Source organism: Misgurnus anguillicaudatus, chromosome 14 (genome assembly GCF_027580225.2).
Source record: "Misgurnus anguillicaudatus chromosome 14, ASM2758022v2, whole genome shotgun sequence".
NCBI lineage: Eukaryota > Metazoa > Chordata > Actinopteri > Cypriniformes > Cobitidae > Misgurnus > Misgurnus anguillicaudatus.
Genome location: NC_073350.2, coordinates 22342023 through 22364510, shown reverse-complemented (window position 1 = coordinate 22364510; position 22488 = coordinate 22342023). Strand labels below are relative to the sequence as shown.

The following is a 22488-nucleotide window of genomic DNA, read 5'->3' as shown; positions in this document are numbered from 1 at the left end:
TATTGCAAATAAGAAATGTGTTTAACAAAAGTTTATGACATGTTTTGTCCAACAAGATTATCTTCACAGATTTCTTTTGAAGTCTAATTTTTTTATTTCTAGTAAGCGCTTTTAGACTTCAAAATTCATAAAAAAGATTTGTTCATCTGTGAAAATTAACCTCTTTGGACAAAATGTGTAAGTGTCAAAACTTTTGTGAAAAGCTTAATCATTCAAAATCATATGGATACTTCTTTTGGCCTGTCATCAATTGTTTTTTACAATAATTTGTTTGCCACAAATGTTAAAGGGCACCTATTATACAAAATCCACTTTTTCAAAGATTTTAGACATAATGTGTGTTGGCAGTGTGTGAACACAACCACCCTACGATGAAAAAAATCCACCTGCTCCTTGTTTTTTAATCCCCATTAAACCAAAGCAGTCTCATTAGACATGCCGTTTTGATTCTCTTATCAATGTGAGGTCACATTGATAAACCCCCGCCCACTTACAGTCCTGCATTACCATAGTTTCCACCCTCAGCGAGTTGTACTCTGTCCACTAGATACCATTGTATAAGACTGTATTAATCTGATCTATTTTAACTGAAAACACTCACTGTCTGTTTGTAAGGTCGTTAGGAGCTGTAGCTCATTCGCATTTAAAGCAACCTGATCTCACGAATTTCCGTGTTATAGTCACAGAATATTTTGGTCATTTATCCGTGTCATTGTCATGGATCTCGGCATTTTTCCATACCACGGACTTTCTTTGCCATTTCAGTTTCATGTTTTGGTTACTCAAGTGTTTTTCCTATTGTCTTAACATTTTTGCACGGGTTTGGGGTTAGAACAACTTTCTGTAACATAAAATGACATCCTGACCCAAACCCAACTCTAACCCTAACGTCAGACGACAATTGTTTAAAAATCCGGAAAAAAATAGTATAAACCAAAAGTTAAAGTGACATCCTAACCCAAACCCCAAATCTAACCCCAAACCCTTGCGAAAATGGTTTAAAAATAGGAAAAACAATTGAGTAACCAATACTTGAAACTGACACGGAAAAGAAAGTTCGTGGTACGGACACGGAAAAATGTGACAATGATACGGATAAATTAGCAAAATATTCTGTGACTATAATTTTGTAAGATCATGTTGCAACAAAGGTACTGAAATTAAACAGCGCATTTTTGGTCCCACCCAAATAGGGGCATCTTGCTATAATAAATGATCTGTGGGGTACTTTGAGCTGAAACCTCACAGACACATTCTGGGCACACCTAAAACTTACATTACATCTTGTAAAAAGACCATAATATGTGCCTTTTAAATTTTATTCTATAGGACTATTTCACACTTTCAAGAGGGGAAAGAAATCCACACACAGTTTAGCCCATTCGGTGATCACTTAAAATGGAAAGAGTTGCATTCTTCACAATCGATACTGCTTAAGCCTAATACATTATTCACAAACCTGGCTGGCTAGCGCTCAGTAGTCAAATTCTTCAAATCTACATAAGAAAATGAGGAATCACACTACGAAGTTCACTTACTAGATACAAGTATGGTTTCAAAGAGACAATGAAGCTGTAAATGGAAGCAACCGGAGACATAAAGTGTAAAAATGAAATGTAGAGCCTAGATGCACTACTGAGCTTTTCCCTCACATCACACGCTGAGAGAGTCGGCAGCCTCCCCAGAGAGGAGCACTTACATGACAAATGAGAGGAACTTTAATGGAATGACATCTGCACATCCCTGACTGGCGGATAGAAAATCCGAGTTGCAAATTAGGCAAGTCACCATTCGGATTAATAAGTAATGCTTCAGAGGTGCCATCAAAGGAGTTACACCTGAGAAAGGGATGTGTGAGTGAGGAATGATGAGAGAAAATTAGGAAAGTTGTGACTATGTGTGGGGGATTTTAAAGGAAAATGTACTGAAAATTTTAAAAGATCTATGATACCCATGTTGTTTCAAACCTGTATATCTTTTTCCTCTGTAGCACACATGTGGAGGATTTTAATGAGTACTGCTCTCTCTTATTTCCATGAAAGGTGACTGTGAAGCTTTTGAGCTTGTAAAATGCAACATGAAAGTATCACAAAAGTGGTCCACGTGACTCATGTTCCAAAAACTTTGTTTAAGGAACAGACCATATTTTTAACATATAAAATGTGCCCTTCCTCTAAATATTTATGAGTTCATGTGAGGAGTAGCCTATTTGTACTGAAGATTGTGTGTAGAAGTGTCCTATTTCATTCTTTTGATTTATCTTTTTATTAAACGATTAATGCTGTTCAAAGTCACCAGTCTGAAGCTTAGTCTTTTGATCACACAACACTACAGTATGACAACAAAAGTTTTAGATCACATGCACTATTAGAATTGATGCGGTTTAGGCTGATGTGTTTCCAGAATAGATACTCTGATGGCAGATGGCAGTAGTGTGAATGGGCTTACAGTATGGCAGCATTACTTATGGCATGAGAAAGTGGCCTGCCTCATTGGCAAACTGATTCCGAAGGCTGATGGCCAATAGACCAGAACAAGAAATTAAAAGATCATTAAGAAACCTAACCCGAACAAATCCACAAATGCTTTTGGGATAGCTATCCAAAAACCGAAAATGTCATCATTTGCCCTCATGTTGTTGTAATTGTTTATAATTCTAGTGAATTGTGATGTGTACTCTGTTCTCTTTTGTAGAATGAAAGTAGGTAGAGATAAAAACATGGTAAAAGCATTAGAAAAGTAGTCTAAAAAGGTTTCAAATAACACAAGAGTGTCCAAATAATGATAGGATTTTTCATTCTTGAGGTAAACTGTTCCTTTTAACAGAAGCATTTGCTCTAAAATGACGTCAGCTTTGCTTGAAGTAGCCTGAGGACAACTGAAAATATAAGCCATTCTGGCTGTCCAATAAAAACAAACATTCGATTCTTGAACTATGCGGAATGGAATAATGTTCGTAATTGTGATATATTCGCCGGCTGAACGCATAGCAATCCTACATGCTAATACTAAATTTGTGATGAGAAAGATTGTGACAAGCCATTATGCATATAACCACATGACAGCTCTGCCAGCATCGGTGGCGATGGCCTGAGGCAGTAAGCAAGGTGTTAAGGAGCCTGCAGTGGAGCTTATGGCTTTGCAGTGCCCTTATGATTTATGCAAGCACTAGTCGGAGTCTCGCAAACCAGCGTGCTAAACCCCCCGCGACCCTGAGAGAGTGATAACCAGGGTGAGATACGATGAAGTGAACTCAATAAAGGGCTGCAGACGAAGGTGACGTTTGAAATTGCTTTTCAATCAGCCTTTCGGGAGGTGTTACGCCTCGCTGATTTTCTGGTATTTTATTTCGTCTGAATTTTTGAAGATTTGTCAAAAAGGTTATGAAATGATTGCTGGCTCTTGGGAACTTTCTTCACTTCTGTAGTCTTTTCTCAAGTTCCTCTTGGTGGAGGTAAGGTACTGTACTGTAGTGGCATTGCTATTGCCAGACCCGAAATCCCTGAATAAATTGTTTTTCGCCATAAAACTATGGAGCCAGAATGATCTCAATAATAATTCACGCAAAAAACAAGATTCACACATGCATAGCCAAATTCTCATGCATGAAACCTAATTCACATGCTCGAAATATATATACTGTAAAAAAATTCCGTAGAAATTTGCAGCTGGGTTGCCGGTAGCTTACCATAGATTTAAATTTATGTTATTACTGGTAATATTTTGTTCAAAGTTAAATGAACATTAAACATTTACAAGTCTTTGTCTTTACAGAATAAAACTAGAAAACAGCATCAAGCAAAACATTCTGGGAAAAAATCTGAAGCAAAAAACGGTTGATGATAATTTCTGGTTCCCAGAATGCTTTGCATGAGGCTGTTATTGTATAGTTTTATTCTGTAAAGATAAAGACTTATTCAACTTTTAAATCAATTTATTTATTGAAACTTTTTGTTCATTTTTGAGCACGATGCTATTGGTCTAATCAGATTCAATGGATTATGCTAAGCTCTGCTAAAAGTGGTATCGCCAGACCCGGAGATCAGCTGAATGGATTCCAAAACGGTAAAACTCAAATGTTTAACTCTAGGGGAGCTGGAAAATTAACTATATTAAAATATATTAATTATATTTTCAATAAAGTGGAGTGTCCCTTTAACCATAACACTATAAACTTAATTTGGTGAGACTGACGAAAAAACTAGTTTGTCGTGTTGAATGAAATAAATAACTTTAAAAAAACGTTTGCTTCTTTATCGCAATCTCTGTTTGAAACATAAAATTGCAGATTACTTTACGTGCTTAACTTCACATCTATTGAAGAACGAACATTTAACAAAGACCTATAAATCTTTATTATAAGCTTACTGTTGTGAATCTTGATGAGGTAGGGAGACAGTTTTAAAACAATGATTGTTTATGTACCTACTCAAGAAATGATTTTTGTTTATTTCTAAACCAAAAAGTTATTTATTACCTTGCGAATTATTTCGTTTGAATTACTGTGAACCAAAGTACTCCTTCAAAATATATTTTTGAAAACTCATACAGTACTGTAGGTATGTGACACAGTTTGTTTTTGTGCAGGTTATGTAGTAACAGTCAATATGTCATCTCTAGCAGAAACACAAATCAGTTTACACCTGCGGACCAAACATAGCATCATTTTAGTTGAAAGGGGGCACCTGTAATTTTCTTCTCAGGTTTCTTTTGTTGATGGCATGGTGTGAGCTCTTGTTAACTCTATCAGTGTACCTTAGATGATTTACAGCATACAGAGCCTTGTTTTTGAAGTAGAGGGAGGATCTCTTTCTACATGGTCTCATGGGACTCCCCTGTCTTCCTGACGGCTTCTTGAGTGTGGGGAGATTGCCCCTTCTCCTCTTCTCGTACCACTCCCATCTTTTCCTTCCCCTCCCAGGGTGGCCTTGCTGAACCACACCCCGTCTGTGACCAATGCAGCGTGAGGTAAACTGTGTCCAAACAATAGCCCAAGCACCGCAGGGGACGACTAAATGACCCATAACCACACACGTACATTTATCTCCAGAGACTTCATTACCAGCTGTGAGCTTAAGCACGTTTTGGGAGAGAAAAAAATATTGTTTGCCCTTTCGCAGGAGCAGTTGTAGATCATTCCCTCGGATATTTTCCAAATCCATGACTCTCCTCCCAAAAGGAAATCCATGCCAGGAATTACTAATCGTCTGTTACAAAAGTTTAATTAGGTTAAAATTGAACATTTCTTATTCGGATGCAACTTTGCTTATCTTTAGTTGTTCAAGATAGTTTAAATGTCTTGGGTTTGCCATGTTTTGGTAGTTATTAGCTGCTGTTATACACTTATTTAGTTGTTTTGGACATTGCCTTTATGGCCATATTGATAAGTCCAGAGATCACCGCTGGTTTATTAATAAAGGCATGTGTAATGTGCAGTAATGCCCTGTCTGTTCTTTTGGGTTTAATGCTGCCTTCACGTGAGGTTGGAACTTTGATAATTCCTACTTCTGAAGTCGTGATAAAGAGCTTGTTGTGTTCAGGTGCTTTGACGTGCGTCTTGGGAAAACATTATTTAAACACAATGTACTACTTTAACATTAAGACAAAATAAAAAAATCCGAACTTTTCAGAGTTAAACACGACATCAGAAGGCGTTTATGTGGAATTTTTACATGGAAAACTTGTATTTACGATAATTCCGATAGCATGTGAAAGCAAAAGATAGACGACGTATCTTTTAAAAATATATATATTTTTCAAGTGTAATTAGATTTTTAATTTGGCTCATGTCCTATTCGCTTACATGTTAAGGGTGTTGATTTATGACCTCACTGCAAAAAATGATTTTCAAGAAAAAATGTCTTAGTATTTTTGTCTTGTTTTCAGAAAAAATATCTAAAAATTCTTAAATTAAGATGCTTTTTCTTGATGAACAAAACGACCCAAGAAACTAGGTCTAGTTTATAGACCAAAAATATCAAATTTTAAAGGTGCAGTGTGTACATTTTAGCACCATATAGTGGCTCAGTCCACTGCTCACCCCCGAAGCTACGGTAGCCACCACCGGACAAACATGTCATCTTCAGAGAAATGTAGTAAAAAAAAAATTGTCCGTTAAGGGCTTCTGTAGAAAAATGGCAGCACAAAATGGCGACTTCCATGTAAGGGGACCCTCGGTGTATGTAGATAAAAAGGTCTCGTTCTAAGGTAATAAACACATAAAGGGTTATTATGAAAGGTCTTTATACACCCCTGATAATATAGTTTTGTATATTATTTTGCAGTTCTGTCAAGAGATCCTTCTAAAAATTACACACTGCACCTTTAAGTGATTTTGTGCATAAAACAAGCTAAAAAATCTGCCATGCTTAAATGCTTAAATTAAGTGTTTAAGAAAAAAAGAAAACTTATTTTAAGATTTTTCTTCTCACCCCACTGACAGATATTTTTGCTTGTTTTAAGTTTAAATTTACTTAAATTGTATATTTTTTGTCTATAAACTAGACTTTTTTTTCTTAGGTCATTTTGTTCATCAAGAAAATGCATCTTAATTTAAGAATTTTTAGATATTTCTACTGAGAACAAGAATACTAGTAAGAAAGTCATTTTTTGCATACTTCAGCCAACCACCAGGGGGCGATCAAAATGTTTTTGGCTTCACTTTTCAGGATGTGTGTGACATGCCTGTTATAAATATATACTCTTAAGAAGGCAGGAAAGGGTTAAGCCTTCCACAATTTATAGGAGCAGTCAAAATAAATGTATAGATACATAAACCTTTTTTGAGCAATTGCAGGAAACCAGGGGTTATGGCACAATTAATCACTTTTTCTCAGAGTGCTGTAAAATATTTGTGATTGCCTTTTTCTATCGTATTGGGTTTTATTTTCCTGTTAGTTGTGTAGATTTATGCCATTGCCATTTCATTAGTCTTTATAGATTAGATTATCTTTAAGCATGGATGAGACTTTAATTTTGTCAGCGTTCCTCTCTTGTAAATCTTTCCCACTTGCATTAAAAAACGTACAGATACTATACAAATATTTCATCTGTTAATATAATATTCCACCAAATACACAAAATAACATAAATTTTTAGCAATGAAATTTTAATTTAATGCACCCCGTGCAGGCAAAACAAGTACTAATGCATTAAAGTTTGTTCTAAAAATTCCCTCAACTGAAGGCAGCAAGTGTTAATTTAGGCTGCCCTGTCAAATGCCTTTTAAACTGTCTGCTCTACCCGGGGTCCCCTGGTAACCTGCCTGTCTCTGCAGCTGGTCACAGTCAGTGTAATGGTGGGAAAAGCGCTGCCGGGCCCAGCAGCAGATGGCCTCAGCATCAACACCAGTCAATGACATCAACCCGCACTTCGTGAAGCATGCACATGAACACAGCTGAGCAGATCGGGGGAAAATATGCTCCCTGTGGCGGTAACTTTATGACAGGCGTCAAAGATGAATTTGTATGCACAGCTACAGAAGAATTAGTTAGACTGTGAGCTAAAAGAAAAAGAAAAATTTTGGGGGGGCATCATATTTTCTACATTTACTATACATTAATGCATTCAGCAGATGCATTATCCAAAGCGACTTGTGGTGCATTCAATGAATATATTTATTTATCTGTGTTCACTGGGGATCGGACCCGTGACCTTTACATTGTTGTACAAGAACTGCAGGTATTTCTGTCTTTGAGACGAGATGTGATTAAAATAATAATTCAACCTAGGGATGCCACAGTTCTCAATATAATATTGAACTGTTCGCTTCGACCCCCACGGTCCAATACGCGCATGTGAATTGCGGTTGTTTGGTTTATCCATCCAAATCTGTCCGTTTTATATTCCCTGCACTTTGGTTACGGGTTCCCACGGGTCCTTGAAATCCTTGAAAGTTTGTGAATCTGGGGGAAATAATTCAAAGCCCTGGGAAGTTTTTGAAAATATACATACATAGATACAGGTCATTGTTAAGTGCTTAAATCTATTTTATGCAAGAAGTTTTCTGGACAAAAACATATTATTCCCTGTGTAGTGTAGGATAATATCATAAAATTTCTAGACTTTTTTAAGCACACATGCTAAACTGTTCACTTTAAACGCTTTTATCTTCTGTATGCCAATGTTGATTCATACTAAAATGCTTTTTTTGCATAGTTGTGTTTGACACATGAAAACGTCTCGGGTTACGTATTTAACTGTTGTTCCCTGAGAAGGGAACGAGACGCTGCGTCTTCCTTGCCATACTTCCTGCGTCCCAGTAACGCTGTCTTTAGCAATATTTCAGATAGCGATATACTTCCTGGCTCCCGCATCACCCTGTCTTTGTCGTTAAGCCTCACCATTGGTTGAATTTGATATACATATTCAGAAGCACTTACCCCTGGAAGCGTCTCCAAAGTGTCATCACAGTGACGCAGCACGAGTTCCCTTGAAAGGGAACTGTAACAATGTATCTTAAAAGGTAACACGATGTAACCTTGTTCTGAATTGAAATGTGTCCCCACATTTAGTCCTTGAATTTGAGGGTATTGGACCTGGAAAGTCCTTGAAAGGTCCTTGAATTTGAAGTTAACTAAGGTGTGGGAACCCTGCTACTGTTTGATCTGCGCACTGGGATATATAACTTAAATATATATTATAAATATATATTAATTCCTCCCAAGGGTTTTTGTCCTTCTAGGAGTTTTTCCCATTGGGTTTTCTCCTAGGGTTTTTTTTCGTCCCAGGGAGAGTCAGCCAACTTTGGCTTAACTTAGCACTTTACTGTATACGTTACATTATTAATACGCTCGCTTGTACGGTTTAACCTTAGCCGCTATATTCTACTTCTTATATTATCTATTGATTTTCTGTGTTCTCCTCTACATCTTCTCATGTAAAGCTGCTTTGCAACAATTAACACTTGTGAAAAGCGCTATATAAATAAAATTGAATTGAATTGAACTTAAACGCCTTACAGCGAGTTGATATCCAGTCACTATGTGCTAGCTGTTACCTAGGGTTCACACCAGCCGCGTTTGAGGCGTAAAATTTGCGTCTACCGCGTCTAGTTTGCCGCTTGAACATTTTGAGTTTACTCGCTTCATTCGCGCCTGAAAGCCACGCGTGAAATTCTAGTCATTGAGACATTCACGCGGAAATTCACGTCATGGGAGGGGCTTCTGCGACTCCGCTTGCTTCCTGTAATCATGTCACTACTAGAGAAAGCTCCTGATTGGTTAACGCGGCACGTTTTTCCGGCAAGTTCACATAGACACACGAATGAGGTGGAATTGCGTCTACCACACCGCGCTAAACGCCTGATACGCGCCGCGAGACCGCGCGTTAACGCGTCTTCACGTTGACCTAACATTGAAATCACTCGCACTTGACGCCTCTACCACGGCTGGTGTGAACGCAGCATTAGTGTTTAACTCTGCTTGCAATGCAGGTGTCAGATTATTTTATCAATACACTGGAAATGTGTAAGATGATTTTTGCATTTACATAAAATAAAGAGAATTGCAATTAAAACCATTTTTTTTGCTGTCATAAAAGGTAGCATACCATTTTTTTCTACTGTGTTCAAGATATAAAAGTCTTAGGGGAACCAAAATATGACAAAATGTTTATTTTTGGGTGAACTCTCCCTTTAAATCAATGGAGAAGGGGTAAGCTGTAAAATCTCAGATTTCTTTGATGCGGTTTCACGGTTTGTCCTCTATTCTCACTGTTGTTTGGACATCTCTTGGCCACGGGTCTTGTGAAAGCCATAATTCTTTATCTAAAGAGTGAATGATTGGTGAGGCAGAGCACAGGGCCCTGTTTCATGCTTCACTGCCACACTGGCTGCAGGCCCTCCTTTCTGCGCTCCTCATCTCCCCAGATTCTCCTCTTCACAGCCCACTGCGCGCTGTCTGTCTCACAGCCTCCCTCGCTAGGCCCTCTCATCATTGCACAATAAGCAGCGACACGCCACATATTTTCTCAGCGGACAATATAGTTACAGGTCCGGCTCAGGCTATGAGACATTATGCATCCTTTAAGTCGTTTATATCGCTATGAAGAGGTTTATGAAGCCCATATGTTAGCTGCTATAAGGTTCATTCGACGATTTGGCAAGTGAAATAGTGTTTCCTGTGCCCGCTTCGGACGGATACTTCAGACATGTCATCCATCCTGGTGCACATCTGGAGAGAATCAGTGGGGGAGCTGAGAGTACCAGGGACTGTAGACTAGCACAGGGGGAGGTGTTTTTTTTTTTAAGTATGCTTAGATGTATGCAGGTGGGACCTCTGCAGAGCACCAGGTTAAAATGGCTGTGGATAGACTGATTTACGCTGTTTTGTTGGGGTAATGGAGTCTGGAATGTAAATGAGTTTGGACTGACATCACCCCTAAGTCATCGCTGATGTTGAAACATCTGGCTGGAGTTGACCATAACTATGTGAAAGTCTTGTTTCAAACCCAGGGGATGGGATGTTATTGCTTCTCTGTTAAATGAACAGGAAGGAGAAAAGGTTTCCAGTTTCATCCGCAGTACATACTTTGTGAAACATTACGATATTTATGATATGCCTAATCTTACACTACTGGTCAAACATTTAGGGTCATTACATTACGTTTACATTTCACTTTTATGTGTTTGGCAGTAATTCAAAGCAACGTGCATTCAAGCCATACATTTTATCAGTACTGTGTATGTGTGTTCCAGCTGAGCTTTGTGTTGCTAATGCAATGTTTTACCTGTTGAGCTGCAGGAACGAAGGTCACTTGACTGAAATGTTTCTCATTGTGTAAAAAAAAACCTTTGTAGGATTTTGTACAACAAAACATAATTATGCTAATGCAATGGAGGCCAGTTAGTGAGCGAAAGCTGTGCAGTGAAGTAAACTTCAGGACCTCAGGAGGTTCTCTACACTGTAACAAATTTCTGTAATTTCTACAGCAAAATTTTACAGTTACTTCTTGTTCTGTCATTTTACAAAGTTTAGCTGTACATTGCAATGCATTGTGGGTCAAAAAACTATTACAGAAGTTGACAGCTTTTCCCCCACAATAAATTACAGGTATATTTGCGCTTGCCTGTAAATGATGCAGTATTACAGTTATTCACTGTTGAATGTGTTGCACGAGGCAGCTTGACGCCATTTTATGTCGGATTGCAGAGAAGCAGGGACATTGCCACGCCACTCATGCACAAAATGTAAGTATACTATTATAAATAGCTATTATAATTGTTAATGTTGGTTGAAATATAGTTTACCGTGTATCAGTCAAGCCCCACAATAAAGTTAATAAAGAATTTTTGAACAAGCAATCCCAGGTGAAGCAGTTTAGTGGTTAAAATAAAGTAAATGGTATAACTTTCATGTTAACCCTTTTCATATTTAAATTGGACTTCAATGCGTTAACGTCACTCAGGCATGCACGCAGGGTGCGTGCATGCGCGTACATGCACGTCCACATTGATGCATAGGTCTTATACATGCATACATATATTTTGAAATATTAAAATATTGATAGGATCAGATAGAGAGTTTTTAACAAACGTGCGTGTTCATAGGCGCAAATTCTTTCTCCGCCGGTGGCAGCGTCAAACAATGCTAAGCAACGAAAGAAGCTCTGAAGCGCCCACGCGATTTGAAGAGGAGAAAAGCGGCGCGGTCACGTTTTCCGCGTGGTTTCAGACGCGACATGTAAAGTAAATGTAAAGCAACTGTGCGCGTATGTGTTGGCCATTTCGGTGGTTGCTCGAGCCGAGCCCCGGAGGACCCAGGGGATTAGGGCATATCTGCATGTTTATTGTAGCACTTCCACTCATAAAACAACAAGTGAGAAACCTTTTTGGGGTTATAATGTTTCCACCTGCGCTGAAAACGCGTTCTGATGGTGTACTGGTAGCGCAGATTGATACTTTTTCGCAACTATAATTGAGAGAGAACGGCCGTTTCTCAACCGAAGGCTTCAGTCTCCGGAGGTCGCATATGCAGGCTGTATGTCATCAAGTCTGGTTTATTATTTTCATTGCAAGTCATAAGCATATTACAACAATGTATGATCAACAAAGAATAATAGTCAAGCTTTCAAAAATGATATTGCTATGAAAAATTACTGTACATTTGAATCTATTTTTCTTTGTCTTTTAGGTGTTGGCAACAGCAACAGACGTTGAAAAAAGACTACAGTTTCCTGACTTAATTGTCTTAGGTAGTCTATTTTTTGTAATGAGTTGTAAGCATTGCAAAGACGGGCTATGAAGGACACAAATTAGTTTAACGTGTATATGTTCATGTGGAAAGCAACAGATTTTTTGCATGTAAACCATTTGTTTATGCTTAGGTGAATCAGCGTTTGGATGCTGAGCATCGGGTGGTTGTGCCTCCACATCCCAACTTCGTGGCTGGAATGGCAGCTTTGTTTTCTATCTACTACAACTTCAATCTGGTGTACCAGGAGGAGCAAGTGCACACTGGAGTTCATTCAAAGGTAACTATGTGCTTGAAGTACAATGCGGTTTATCATTATTTTGTAAAGTGTGCTATTATGAGTAACAGAGATTTTATTTTGCTTTAAAGGTGCAGTGTGTAATTTTTAGAAGGATGTCTGGACAGAAATGCAATATAATATACAAAAATACATTATCATGGGTGTATAAAGACCTTTTCATAATAAATCGTTATGTTTTTATTACCTTAGAATAAGACGTTTTTATCTACATGCACGAGGGTCCGCTTATGTGGAGGTCGCCATTTTGTGCACCATGTTTCTACAGAAGCCCTTAACGGACAAAATTTTTTGTCTCCGACAATGACACATTTTTCTGTTGGCGGCTATTGTAGCTTCTCTATGCGTTTCAAAAGCAAGGGATGAGCAGTGGGCTGAGCCGTTGGTTGCAATTCTCAATCTCTCCACTAGATGCTGCTAAATTTTACACACTGCACCTTTAAGTGTGCTTACAGGAAATCCCTTTAACATGATTTTTTTAGTTGATAAATTGGGTTAAGTTAGCAGTTATTTACCCAAATGCTTTATATCATTGCAGAACCAATTAATTGTAACATTCAAACATTGACAATAAAGATTTATTTGATTATATATTTTGAAAAGTAGTTCTGCATTGGGGTAACTCAGCATTTAGGTAAATAAACTGCAAACTTGCTTATCTAGAATGTTTTTCAAGTCTGAAAGCACTATAAAGTTGCTTAATACACTTAATATGGTGTATTATGTTATGAATACTAAAATGTTATATTGTTGTGGTTTGTTTTATGTTTTGTTGTCCTTTGAAGCAGGGGATAGTCGGGAAATTTTCAACCAGAGGACCTGCTGCTTGAGGTTATGTTAATGCAACTAACCTAACCATAACTCATGCAATTTTGTGACTAGAAATCCAAATCATCCCTTCAACTGTTATGACCCTATATTTCACTATTGTCATTGCATTGCAGAACCACTTCCTGGTTTAGCTTGCCTGGACAGCACAACTGAAATTAAATGAATAATAATTACCAGCTGAATTTTTCTGTTGCAGTTTTTCTGCACTTAAGCTGAAAAGGGCAAATCAGCTTGATTTGCACAGCCTGATGTATTTTTGCACTCTCATGTAGAGCAGTTAAGGCACTTTTTCATAAAGTTTATTTTCATGTGATTTTGTGATTTCAGATGCTTCATTGGACTGAACCCGTCCAGTGGGACCAAGACAGCAAAGGTGGTTAGCCAAAAAAGAGGGAAGGTACCAGAGAAAAAGAAGAACCGCATTAACCCTCACGTCTCCTCTCTACTTAAGCGGCTGATAGATTTTGAATGGCTTCAATTGTAAGTCTCAAGCGACTTCCTCACAATATGAATGGACAATGTTCTAAATGTTTTCTGAATTTCACTGAATGTTAAGAAAATGAATAGAATATGCTGTTAAGAAAAAGACATTCTGAAAATGTACAGTATTGTAACACTGTATTTTGTTTTAATAATAAAATTTCATGATTTTGCATCTTGGACTATGGTTTTATTTAATAGTTGAAGAGAATCTTATCCAATGATGTTTGGATTTAAAGCAAGCCTGGTCTTATTTAAAACACTTTACAATAGGCATCAGCAAAGATTAACTATTTATTTTTTACAACAACACAATGTATTGTAAAATATTTACAGATTTTTGCTGGCAACTCGAGTTGGCAGCAAAAAGATGTAATTATTTCAAAACACATTATGTTGTTGCAAAAAAGATTCTACAATAACATATTGTATTGTGAGGAATTTACAGACACTACCTGGCAACTAGAGTTGCCAGGCAATATCTGTAATTTGAAAAGAAAACAAGATAATGTTGTAAACTAAATTACAATAAAGTAGTGTTTTAATATAAAAACCTAATACTTTGCTGTAATTTATGTACAACAATAGCCTGTAAACGAAATCCAGTTTTATACTGTAATTCATTTTTACAGTTATTAAAAGCAAATTCACAAAACTTTACAAGACTTTACTGGCAACTTTTTTGCCAGGTTCTTACTGTAAAATCTACAGGCAAATTCGTTACAGTGTAGCGACAGACGCTAGAGGTCATGGCCTTTAACCTCCTTGTTAGAGTGTCTGACTCCCATGCCGGACCGGTCGCCGGTTCGAGTCCGCTCGGGGCGGGTGTGAGTACCGGTTACACTAACATATTAAAGGAAAACACCACAGTTTTTCAATATTTTACTATGTTCTTACCTCAACTTAGACGAATTAATACATATTTTTTTTTTTTCAATGCTTGCACTTTTAATCTTTGTACAGCGCCTTGTGAATGTGTTAGCATTTAGCCTAGCCCCATTCATTCCTTAGGATCCAAACAGAGATGGATTTAGAAGCCATAAAACACTTCCATGTTTTCCCTATTTAAAGACTGTTACATGAGTAGTAAGTATGGTGGCACAAAATAAAACTTTTGTTTGGAGCCATAGGTATGAATGGGGCTAGGCTAAATGCTAACACATTCAAGAAGCGCTGTACAAAGATTAAAAGTGTATGCATTGAAAAAAGATAGATATGTACAGTATTAATTAATCTTAGTTGAGGTAAAACATAGTAAAATATTGAAAAACAGTGGTGTTTTCCTTTAACTACTCTCATTATAAAAATAATTATAGATAATAAATGAAAAAGCAATAATGATTAAAATAGTAAAGGGTGGCTACTTTGAAAATGCTAAAATGTAACGTAGTCATGAATTTATTTTTTGTCATCCATTCGTATAATTCTGTAGTAGGTTCACTATGCAATATTAAAAAATAATAAAGAATGAGTAAATGATGGAAAATGTTTAACCAGTTGTGTTTAAAATATCAACAGCAAAATCATTTACTGATTTTTTTTACAGTGAATACAGCCCTGCTTTATATGCACATACACTGCCAGAATAAAAATGGTCCAAAAATTGCATATTAGTAACTCAAAGGTATATATTAGTACCAAATGTACTGTATACATATGTGACCCTGGGCCACGACCCCAGTCATAAGTCGCACGGGTATATTTATAGCAAAAGCCAAAAATACATCGTATGGGAAATGATACAGTACATTTGAACTCAAACAACTTTATTTTGTAAGAGAATGCAGTGTTAAGAACTTCATTTGGACAACTTTAAAGGTGACTTTCTCAATATTTAGTTTTTTTGCACCATCAAATTCAGATTTTCAAGTAGTTTTTAAATAGATTCACCAAATATTGTCCTATCCTAACAAAACATTCATAGAAAGCTTATTTATTCAGCTTTTGGATGATGTAAAAATCTCAATTTCAAAAACTGACCCTGTGGTTCAGGGTCACATATCTGTGATACATAAAAGGACATTTTTAAAGATTACTGCTCCAGTGACAAATGTTTGACCATTATTTCTGACAGTGTAATTTTCACAAATTGTAAAGAAACAGGTTTTATATAGAGATCACAGCACCTTGTTTAGTTTGTTTTTTCATTTTGGTTTCCTCTTATCTCTGTCCTGTGTATGGGATGGAGATGATCTGAGTTTGAGATTTAATCTCCCATTCTATTTTCTTTCCAGTCGCACAAATCCAGCCATGAGTTTTCATCTCAAATCAACCAAATCTTACTGGAGTTCATACTTCAAAAGACTAGAACTTTTCAAATGTGTGCTCAAGCGTCTTCTCATTCCTTTGCAAAAGTCCTAGCTCATCCTATTAAAATGGCCCATTGCCTTTCCTGTAAAGGATGAGAAAAAGACTACCTTCCTCCGGCAGTATCCTTCCATTCATAGATGAGCTTTGACAGATTGATATGGAAAAGGAAAGTGTGGAGGGAGACACGGTGTGACATATCTCAACAATTTGAAAGATATGACTAGCTACTTATTACTACAGTATTTGTGTGTGATTATGTCTGTCTGTGAAATGTCACTGGCGTGATTAGTAGGGAATAAAAAAGTATCGGCATAAAATGTGACAGACATTTTTAAAAGTGTATTTACTGCACGATGCCAGTGAAAAATACTTCTTTATTGTGTATGACGATTATGATTATGTAAAATTTAGCTCTGGTTTGATCAGCTGTCACATAATTTAAAGGCAAAACTACATGATAAATAGCAAAAGAGAGACTAAAGAGACGTGATTCGTGATTGTATCCCATTATCATATTTAACCAGTCATAAGTAGCATGGGTATATTTGCAGCAATAGCCAAAAATACTTTGCATGCGGGTCAAAATTATATATATTTTTTATGGCAAAAATCATTAGGATATTAACTCTTTCCCCGCCAGCGTTTTTTAAAAAAAGTTGCCAGCCAGCGCCAGCATTTTTCATGATTTTCACAAAAGTTTAATGCCTTCCAGAAAATGTTCTTCTTTAAATATATAAACAAACAATATATCAGATGAAAGAACAGACCCTCTGCTTTCAAACAAAAAAAAACGTTTCATCCTACCTTCATTAGTTCTCTTGTAATCACCTCTCAAACATGGGTAGGTTTCTTCAAAATCACCCAATTTTGAGCAAAAAGCTGAGATAATTCCATTTTTGCAAAGGACTTTTGATAGAGATCAGATGCAGAGCGATCTTTAAAACATACACAGAGTTCTTTCTCTTTCACGTGAGGCGCTACTTCCGGGGTGTATAAGTTCAACTGGTGGATACTAGCAGTATTGCGGAAAGACGGAAAATCTCGTCATTGGCGGGGAAGCGTTTTCTCTTAATTGACGAGATATCTCGTCAATGGCGGCGAAAAAGTTAAAGGAAAACACCACCGTTTTTCAATATTTACTATGTTCTTACCTCAACTTAATACATACCTGTGTTTTTTCAATGCGTGCACTTTTAATCTTTGTACATTGTTTCCTGAATGTGTTAGCATTTAGCCTAGCCCCATTCATTCCTATGGCTCCGAACAAAAGTTTTATTTTGTGCCACCATACTTGCTCGTGTACATACTCATGTAACAGTCTTTAAATAGGAAAAATATGGAAGTGTTTGGTGGCTTCTAAAGTCATCCCTGTTTGGATCCTAAGGAATGAATGGCGCTAGGCTAAATGCTAACACATTCACGAGGCGCTGTACAAAGATTAAGTGCACGCATTGAAAAAAGATAGGTATGTATTAATTTGTCTAAGTTGAGGTAAGAACATAGTAAAATATTGAAAAACGGTGGTGTTTCCCTTTAAGTAAACGTAATGTTTTATGAAAATAATTTGTATATTTTGTTACCGTAAAAATATAGTTTATTTTCCCAATTTGAAAAAATTTACCCTTTTGACTGGTTATGTAGGTCACGAAGAGTACTGCCATTTTCACTTTGTTTTAGTGGAGATCTTGATTACACAATTACTACTATTAGATTTTACTCCAAGCCTCCACATGCAGTACAATAAAACATTCTGGCATAGACAGTTGAAAAAAACCTTTATATTTATTTTTACACTAAGCCTAAAACGTGTTTGCACCCTCAATGTCAACTTGAACTTTCAACAGAAATTTTGCGGCCAGCACTAAAAATCTTGATCATACTGTATGTTGCCCACTCTGCCTTTAATAAATTACTCTCCTTTAATCTCCTACCAAAGTTAAGCTGGTCCTCAAGATTGCAATTCCCTCCCTTAAACCCATCATTACTTTCTCCTTCACCGTCCAATCCCTTGGAAATTGACTTTTCCCCCCATATATTCAGAATTGTGGCTGTTCTGAAATGGAGTGGTAGAATCCTCCTTATTCATTCCTGGAAAGCAAACAATGAAATTCATTCACCACTTTAAGGATGTGTGGATAGGCTTTCGTATTAAACATTTTTCCATAAGATTCAGAATTAACCACGACTAGTCTGTGAATTCTGCTGCGGTATGTTGTTGGAAACCCAAGGCTGTAGCTCCACCTTAATACTGCTCAGTTTCTCTGCCAGTAGAAAGCTTGTGGGCATCGCTCTTGAGCTGGTGGTCGAAGGATCTGAGAAGGTTGTGCTTCAGCAGAATTTCAGGGTGAAGAATGACCTTAGAGCTCAGCATGATCGATTGCTTTCAACTTAAATCTAAAGATCAGCACAAACAGCCTTTTAAATATGTGCTGTATGGAAATAAGATTATGGTCCAAAATGGCAACTCTGAATGTGTAAACAAGCAACTCACAAAGACAGCAGCAAGGGAACGGTGCAATATAAAAGCTGTTTGGGAGATAGAGATGGCTTGTTTACCTTTATCAACCCTAACTATGGATCTAAAGAAAATATGCCAATAATGTTTAGTATTGTCTGCTTTGTAATCTTGAATGAACCCACATCAAAAACAACACACTTCAACCAGAGATGCAAGTGCTATGTACCTGGAGCTACGTATTTTAAGAAATATAGGAAGAGGTATGTGTAGTTTATAACACAACAGATGCTGGTGACCAAAAAATCTGTTTATTAACTACTTAGCTTTGAGTTAAAGGGATAGTTCACCCAAAAATGAAAATAATGTAATTAATGACTCACCCTCATGTCGTTCCAAACTCGTAAGACCTCCATTCATCTTCAGAACACAATTTAAGATGTTTTAGATTTAGTCCGAGAGCTTTCTGACCCTCCATTGAAAATCTAGTAACGGTATATGTCTATGTCCAGAAAGGTACTGGTAATAAAACATCATCAAAGTAGTCCATGTGACATCAGTTGGTCAGTTAGAATATGTTGAAGCATCGAAAATACATTTTGGTCCAAAAATAACAAAAATTACCTTCGCGCCTGAGACTAAAGTCACATGACTGCAGTGATGCGAATGACGTACAACACGACTGACGTGTTATCTGGTGCGCCCCAGCTTTTTTTGTGCGTCCGGGCTTCGTTTACAGTCTGAGGAAGACGCACACTGTAAGTTTGCAAACAAAAAAAAATTCGCAAACATGTCTGAGGATAACACGTCAGACGCGTCACTGTAGTCACGTGACTTTAGTCTCGCACATGCGCTTCACAACAGACGCGGAAGGGAGGGCAATGCTGAGTGGAGTCGTGATTTTTGTTGTTTTTTGACCAAAATTCATTTTTGATGCTTCGGCACATTATGGCTGACCCACTGGTGTCGCATGGACTACTTTGATGGCGTTTTTGTTGCCTTTCTGGACATTGACAGTATACTGTTACTAGATTTTCAATGGAGGGTCAGAAAGCTCTCGAACTAAATCTAAAACATCTTAAACTGTGTTCTGAAGATGAATGGAGGTTTTACGAGTTTTGAACAACATTAGAGTGAGTCATTAACTTTTTCCCCGCCATTGACGAGTTATCTCGTCACTCTGCAATACCGCTATTATCCGCAACTTATAAAACCCGGAAGTATTGCCCTAGGGCAAACAGCTGTATATCCGTGTATGTTTTAAAGATCGCTCTGCATCTGATCTCTATCAAAAGTCCTTAACAAAAATGGAATTATGTCAGCTTTTTGCTCAAAATTTGGTGTTTTTGATGAAACTTACACATATTTGAAAGGTGATAAAAACAGAACACATGAAGGTAGGATGAAACAGATTTTTTTGTTTGAAAGCAGAGGGTCTGTTCTTTTAATTCATATATTGTATGTTTATTTATTTAAAAAAGAGCATTTTCTGGAAGGCATTAAACTTTTGTGAAAATCATGAAAAATGCTGGGCGTGAAAGAGTTAATGACATTATTTTCATTTTTGGGCAAACTATCCCTTTAATAGTGTTGTAAATCTATTATTTGCTATAAAATTCATTCAGTGTGCAGGACATATGGCCATGGATTCATTATTGGATGTTTTTGGATGTGAATGACTGCAGCTTGGCCCTGTGCACGTAAGCGTGAGATAGCTGGCATAGAAATTCATAACAGCCTTTGGCAAATAGATTGATGGTGTTTTTGACACGAGCCTGTATCAGGTGTGAATACACAATACACTGATGTACACGGCTCACTGACAGCTAAAAGCAGCGCTAGTGGTGAAGAGAAAAGCCGTTGTCTTCACACTTTTGAAACAGATGCGAAATGGAGTGTCACCTATCAGTTATCTTTTTGAACGCTGCCCACCAGGTTGCTGCCAGTTTGTTTCAGACCATAATGGAAACAAATTCAGCACTTGTGTCAATCTGCAAACTGTTAGTGTAACCAGAATGAACAGAAGACTTCAGGCCTTATTGGCATTAACCCTCTGCCGGCGTGGAGCTTAGAGTCGGGTGGCCCTTTCCAGCCCGCAAATATGGCTGATTTACAAACCTTCTGCTTGACCTTTACCAGTTGATTAGTCCAATCACCACATCCCTGGGGTTTGCTTTAATTCATCAGCTCTGTCCAGATGGGGTAACACAGGTTTTATGCCTTTTTCCATATTGGCAGTATAGATAAAAGCAAACAACCACCATCTGGACAATAAACAGACTGTAATTGCCAGTTATGCTGTCGTGTTTCATTTCATAAATGCTCTTTGCGATCAGCGATGCTTATTGCTGGGCTTATCAGTCCTTGTGGTTCTTACTTCGAAACTTTTCCTTAAGTCCAGTATGCTAGCTTAAATGCATGTCAGTTTGATGTAATTTGACTTGAATACATTTAAACATAAGAGAGGCAAAAGTTATAGATTGTAGCTTTAAAGCTCACATAACACACACTGTTTCTGCATTTCTGATGTACCTATAGAGTAGTATTACATCCTTTATATCTCTGAAGAGTCTTTAGTTTAATCCGATTTATAAAAGAAAGATTAGCTTTACCGATTTTTTCCGATAACGTACGAAAAAATGAAGAAGGAGGAGTTACTGCCGCGGGAGGAGCGAGTACGAGTCATGCAACACTATACAACACGGTTTACATGTTTGTGCCATTTATATAATATGCACGCGCCTATTTCCAACATAAAACAGAAGTGTTACTTACCGCATGCAACTTATGACCCGGTTGGGACTTTTCAATGAAACCCAGCGCATCAAACACACACACAAAACTCCGCTCCTACCCTGGATAATAAACTCCATTGTTTCCATAAGGCTGGCTTTCTTCTCCTTACATCCAAAAACACACTTCTTCATTCATGCTATGGTTGAGTTTTGAAATTAAACAAAGCTGTCGCGTGATATGATGTTTGTAATTTCTAGCGTCTCCCGCTGATTGACAGGTGGGCGGGGTTTTCCGGGGGAAGTGCCCATAAAAAGAAGTGATGCGTATAGAAATCCCTGAAACGTCAGCTGGACCCGTAATCGAAAAAAACTTTCCGAAACTTGTACGAACCCCTGGCGATGTGCATTCGGCACAGAAATGCTCTGTAACAGGCCCAACTGCTTTTTTGACACTTTGCCTACGTTTAGTATGAAGAAACATTGTGCCCTTGAAGAAGGCACCTTCACCCTAATTGCTCCCCAGGCACTTTGTGTGTGTGTGTGTGTGTGTGTTCACGACTTGCAGTGCATATGTTCACTACTGGGTTAAATGCAGAGGTCACATTTCGAGTATGGGTGCATGCTTGACAAGCATGTCACACTTTCTTTCACTTTCAATGAAGAAAGATGCGAATGCGTGTTTTAGCAGGGCTGCGCTGTCATGGATCTTCAACATTTCGAAAGATAATTTACTAGAGGTCTTGTCTCATTCTTTTGTGTCTGCAATAGTGGTAAAATATTTACACAATATGAGAAAGCCCATCTGCATGCTGTATACAAACATTCATTTTCAGACAATAAGCAACCATGTTTTACACTCCGCTTTGGATTCTGTCACTTTGGGCCGTAGTTACAAGCCCTCCGAGGAAACGGAATTACAGTTTGCGAAATCTCTCTGTTTCTGGCTGATGAAAACAAATTGGCAGGCCGTAGATGAAAGCTGTGTGTTAGTACACATTGAAAGGGATCCAGAATTGGGAAATAGAATTTGCACTTACCAAGGCAAGCGTGTCATTGCAGGTCTTGTTTAAATCTGTTAACTCCGTATGTTATGTTATGTTATTTTATTTATTTATATACTTTGGATTGTTTGTGTTTTTTATTTCACGTTGCCTATGAGAGGTTAGTTTTATATTCCGTATCTAGCAC

General features: G+C 37.6%; 1 protein-coding gene and 1 long non-coding RNA gene across 8 annotated transcripts in view; both read left to right on the top strand.

Annotated features, from left to right (window-relative positions):
• kaznb (kazrin, periplakin interacting protein b) overlaps nt 1-22488 on the top strand; it is a 207496-nt gene that overhangs the window by 103577 nt on the left and 81431 nt on the right. The window lies entirely within an intron of this gene.
• On the top strand, nt 10904-13975 carry LOC129416537 (uncharacterized). The gene is made up of 4 exons (XR_012373216.1): nt 10904-11188; nt 12132-12192; nt 12325-12471; nt 13648-13975. It is a non-coding gene; the product is annotated as an uncharacterized lncRNA (long non-coding RNA).